The sequence below is a fragment of the Magnolia sinica genome, chromosome 4, assembly GCF_029962835.1.
Source record: "Magnolia sinica isolate HGM2019 chromosome 4, MsV1, whole genome shotgun sequence".
Taxonomy (NCBI): domain Eukaryota; kingdom Viridiplantae; phylum Streptophyta; class Magnoliopsida; order Magnoliales; family Magnoliaceae; genus Magnolia; species Magnolia sinica.
In genome coordinates this window covers 86901831-86907905 of record NC_080576.1, presented here as the reverse complement: position 1 = coordinate 86907905, position 6075 = coordinate 86901831, and positions in this window count along the sequence as shown.

Below are 6075 nucleotides of genomic sequence, written 5' to 3'. Positions count from 1 at the left end.
TGTTTGCACGTTGCTTTTTTTTTTTTTTAAAAAAATAAAAATAAAAATAAAAATAAAAATTCAAGTCAATGAGTTTTAGAACTATGGCCTGCCAACCTTACACTCATTTCATCACTCTTAGGTCATTTTACCTGTCATTATGCCCATTCCATCACATCATATCTCACCAATATCTCAAACCCAACCCAAACCATCTTAATCCACTAGCAATCACTGGTGCACTCGTCCATTATATAGCCTCAACCACCCAAATATACCATTAGCCCAATCCATATGTTGGACCTATTAGCACCCAGATTCTAATTTAAATAAGAAAAGAAAGCAACTTTAAGTCACACTACAGAGTTGCTTTCTCTAAAATGTTATTTTCCCTGAACCAAGCCTACCCAGGCTATCTACGGCCTAATACCATATACAAAGAAGCCCACATCTCAATCATCAATCTATTGCAAGCAATGTTGGTTGTTCGACCCTAAATACCCTTTGCAATAATTTAGACTAAAAATTACTAACTATTATGTGCTTTTTTACGAATTGAATAATAGCCCTAAACAATATTAATTAAACCGTTTTGGGAAATGGAACAAAATGGGAATTTTGAAAATGGAATTTATAGTGAGAGAATAGTTACTAGGACGAGTAAAATCCTTGTTCGGTTGGGTCATGGTTTTTTTTTTTTTTCCCTTTTTTGCTTTCTTTCTTTCTTTTTTTTTTAAAAAAAAGAAAAAGAAAAAAGAACTATATACTTATTCAAGACACCCTTTCAATCTTATCATTTGCTTTTACTGTTTAACCAACCGTCAAGTCTCCCTATCACATCATCCGGTCCATCGGCTCTCATAAACACCATTCAAGAATCACTTTGAGGTCACTTGTTCGTTAAAATAGGACCATTGGATAGTTTCGTTTTTAATTGTCCAACAAATGTCCACCAACTTATACCCATAATTTAGACCATTTAATTTCAATTAGTTGTATGCCACACGCACCTTTAAAGCCCTGAATATCATCCAGTAAATTATCAGAGCATTAAAGCTTTTCTTACAGGATCTTTCCAGCTCCAGTCCCAATACAATACACAAGATCTCCGCGGAGTTTGTGAAGCCCAGGCATGCACAAGGCATGACATGTAAGGCATCACACATGACATCTTATTAGACAAATGCGATGTCAAAGCCGTCCACTGTGTGGATTCAGCTGTCAAGATGTTCTCACCAAAAAATCAGGGTGGGGCGGTCATCAAGTAGTCCATGATGTTAGAAAACTTCAAGCAATTTCTTTAAGTTACATGTTTCTTTCATAAACATTAGCCCACCTAATTAATTTATTGATCTAATTCTTAGGCCACTGCATTAATATAGTGGACCACCTCTTTTAAATGCATTCTTGTCAAATATATTTATTTTTGCATAAGCAATTCTCAATAAACAATTGCAAAAAAATCATATCTTATTAATTAATTTCGTACTTAGAGAAAAAAGAAGCTAAATAGTAAGTATTAGAGAAAAATGAAAATTCCAATTATAAAAGGAAGGATTTTTGAAAATTTACGCATTTTGCAATAAATAACCTTGGAAATATTTTGATTTTGAAAACACCCGCTACCTTATAATGGGACCTACACGAACATATGCAACGAGAACAACATCCATGCAAAGGCCATTGTTGAATGGAAAGTCATATGAAGCACCCTAAATGTCTGGTTGACAGCTAGAGAAAACACCACACATGATGTCATTAGATGGCCCACTTTCATTCTCAACTCATGACCACATGATGAGTCTCCCCCCTAAAGACACTACTAATGCCAGCTTTCACAAGCATGGTTGCTTGTTGGGTCTCTATCAATACAACACCAACCTCCAGCTTGGCCAACCTTGGGTCCAAGGCAGCCAGGGTTGCTAAAGGTTCCTGAAAATTATTTTTTTTCTCTACCTTTTCACCCTCTAGTAATTGGACGCGGATTGCCTGCGACACCAGGTCGCAGGTTAGAAGCTAGGTGGGGCCCACCTAGCTTCTGACCGTGACAATCCGCGTCCTCAATAATCAGGCCCATTGTAAGGAGACTTGACTCGCCTCGAGTAATGAGCGAGCCAGATTTATATTTGTCGATCTTTCACGTTTATCTAAAATGGGGAGTTATACAATGCACACTTCAAAATTATACATATGGCATACATTAAATTGCAGGACCCATTGTTGCTAAATCACAGTCCTAACAATGAATTAGTTGAACAATCCTAAGCTTTGATTGGTGGACCCTTGTTTGTCCAAAGAGGACCATTGGATATTTTTCATTCTTCATCATCTACTAAATTTTCACTAATTCATTGGTTCGATAATCGAAGATGATGAAGGATTATAATTTGAACTTTGCGAAGCAGGCACGTGGTGTACTCGTCACACATGTCAGCATGGCACATAGGTGCGAGATTCAATCCATCCATTAGGTTGGTCTCATCTTCTACATGTTTCCCTAAGGATAGATTTGGTCCACTCAACATGTGGACCAATATCAGAAATAGGTGGATTGGTTATAAATCTTCATTCAAAATTTTCAGAGCCATATGTTTTTGTGGCCCACCTGACTCGTGGGTCATCCTTGTTCTTGGGCTAGGGTGTTAATATTGTCATTCCTTTCTGATGATGGATGTCGTGCCGTGCCGTGCCGGCCCATGTGTGGCATGTATGTGAGCTTTATTCACATGGTGGGCTCCCATTTCAGGCAGGTTGTTTGTCTTACTTATTAGTCATGTATGTAATTTTTAAGTGCTAGCTTGTCATCCATCACTCTCTACTAAAGTAAAGATTTTCTCATACATCCATCGGGCTGAACATCCATGATACTCTGCCCAACTTAATACATGATACTCTGGCGCAAGGGTTTTAATTCAATATTGGCATTAAGCCTTGGGATGAAAGCGAAGTATTGGTATAGAATCATTTTACGTTTAAATTTCGTCTATGAGGTTTTCATTTTCCATAAAATTGGAGCAGGCCAAATGGGTGGGCCACACCATAAAGACCACTAAGAGCCAAAATTGGTACGATCCACTCATTAAGTAGGCCACACATGTACATCGTGTTTGACCATTTTCGGTAAATTGATTTCTAGGGCATAAGTCACCTGAATAATTAACATTTTTTTCATTACGTACATTGTGTGTGATCATTTTCGGTAAATTGATTTTTAGGGCATAAGTCACCCGAATAATTAACATTCTTTTCATTACGTACATTGTGTGTGATCATTTTCGGTAAATTGATTTTTAGGGTATAAGTCACCTGATTAATTAACATTTTTTCATTAGGTACATTGTGTTTGACCATTTTCGGTAAATTGATTTCTAGGGCATAAGTCACCCAATTAATTAACATTTTTTTTACTATGTACATTGTGCTTGACCATTTTCGGTAAATTGATTTCTAGGGCATAAGTCACCCTATAAATTAACATTTTTTCGTTACGTACATTGTGTTTGATCATTTTCAGTAAATTGATTTCTAGGGCATAAGTCACCCGATTAATTAACATTTTTTCGTTACGTACATTGTGTTCGACCATTTTCAGTAAATTGATTTCTAGGGCATAAGTCACCCAATTAATTAACATGTTTTCATTATGTACATTGTGTTCGACCATTTTAGGTAAATTGATTTCTAAGCATAGGTCACCCGATTAATGAAATTTTTTTGGTTACTTAATTTTAGGACCGGGCTAAACCATTCCATGACTCGTGTAAAAGTTGACATTTTCCTAAGAAATTTTCATCACAAATTTCTTAAGCTGTGTATAAAATTATGAATTCTATGCCAAATAATGAAAAAAGGAAAATGATTTTCCTTAGATTCCACAGCTTAGGTGACAAAGAAAAGGAGGGATTCCACCCAATAACCCCTACATTGGATGGATTTGGTGGTTGGGAACTCACCAACTCCCCTTAATGGTTAAAAAATGTGGAGATTTAATTGATATGGGCTGAGTATGTGCTTCACGGGAGATTTTAAAAAAGGCCCAATTCATCTCTGACAGTGTACGCCCCATCAATCAAATCTCATCGTGTCATTTCAAAAGTAGATTGAACATGTTGTATGGTGTACCAAGTAAAGTCTCTGGGCCCACTATGATGTATGTGTCTTATCCATGCTATCCATTGTTTTACCAATTAATTTTAGGGCATGAGCTCAAAATTAAATCATATCCAAAGCTTAAGTGGACGACCACACCATAGAAGATGGTGTTAATTGAACGCTTACCCTTGAAAACTTCTTGTGGGCCACTGAAGTTTTAGATCAATTTGATATTTTTTGTATTTTTCCTTCAATCTGTATACTGTAGTGTGGTCCACTTGACTTTGGATATGCTTCAATTTTGCCTAATGCTTTAAAATAAGCTTGCAAAATGGATGGACAGGATGGATAAAACACATACATACACGGGTGGCCCCACAGACTCCAGACACCAACCAATGGACACCATGGAATCCACGTCCATCACACACGCAGCACGTGGCCCCTCTATGTTGGACTCCACTCTTTAGAAAGAAAAATATTAGCATTCTGGTAATTCCAAGAGCTGTTTTAGTAATTTTATGAAATATATATATATATTATTTGGTAAAATCAGAATGAAATGGTCCAGGGGTTCAGTGAGGGCTGATTTTAATAAGTGATTTGCATCTCACGTGCTAATGTGGTACACTTGTGTGGGATCCGAACCACATAACATTTAGGATTATGTATATTGAATCTGAGCTTTCCATCAGGTGCGAGACACGGTCAAGATCTTTTGGCGTAAAAATCAGGGCACCTCACACCTCAAATGGGCCACAGAACATCAATGCAAATGAATGGCTAGAAAAAAATTTTAACCGTCCATTTATTTTGTACATCATGGCCCACATAAAGAGTTCTTTTTAGCAGAATCCCAAGCATCATTTCGACCTTATAAAAAACTAAGATCTGACACACGTATTTCATATTTGCACGTGTGTCTGCGCGTAGACTTGTGAGGATCTACAGGCGCGTGGATACTGCAGACCTCCTTCTAGAATCCATCCGCGTCGAGATCACCGATCACGCGGTTTTACAGCCTTGGCGTGGGTTCCACTACAACTGTAGTAGGCTGTAATTTCGTACAACTAGACTCGTGTGGGATCCAATATATATATATATATATATATATATATATATATATATTCTGAATCCAATCCGTCCATAATCTTCTTCTAATTATGGTAAATAAAATATAGAAAAATAAGTCCGATCCAGCCATTCACTGGGCCACCATAGAATAAATAGCATTTTAGATGGTTATTCACCGTTATCTTTATGTGGTCCACCTGATGATGTCATTAACCTGATTTATGGACTATCTCATTTTTACACGGTAGACTGACCATGATGGACGAGCCAGACGCCACAAGTACTCAACGGTGGGCCCCACGCGTAGATGGTTGGAACGAAATTATCACCACAACAGTTGCGGAGGAACCGCCCTCCTTAAATGCGGTGAGAAAAGACTGACGTGAGAAACTTCGATACTCTGGCAGAGTGTGGTGGATGATACGCTGCACTAATAACTTGCCTAAAAACTGTACACATCATTTGGTAATTCAAATTAAATCGCCCAAATAGCTTTTACCAATCTCAGATGTATCTCGAACTCAAAATTTGCACTCTTTTAATAATCTGACTATCAGATTGGTGGACATATATTGGACGGTTAAAATTGGAAAATATCCAATGGTCTTATTTCACCAAACAAGCGTCGACGAATCAAAGGTTAGTATTATGTAATCAATCTGATTTTTGTACCGTAACTTAGCTACAGTGAATTTAGTTGGTTTAATTTGAATTAATTATTCCAAGTATAGCATTTGTAGGTGCCTGCGTATCAAGAGTCATACGCAGCCAGAGTATCAAATAACGCCCCATCTGAAAATACGAAAAGTGTTCCGATCCTCTTGGAGCACGAAGGTACATTGCTCTTTGTTGCATCGGAGCACTTCGACAGTCCAATCGATCAATCTGTACCGTCCATTAGGTGCATCAAACCATTTATGTTCTACAGTA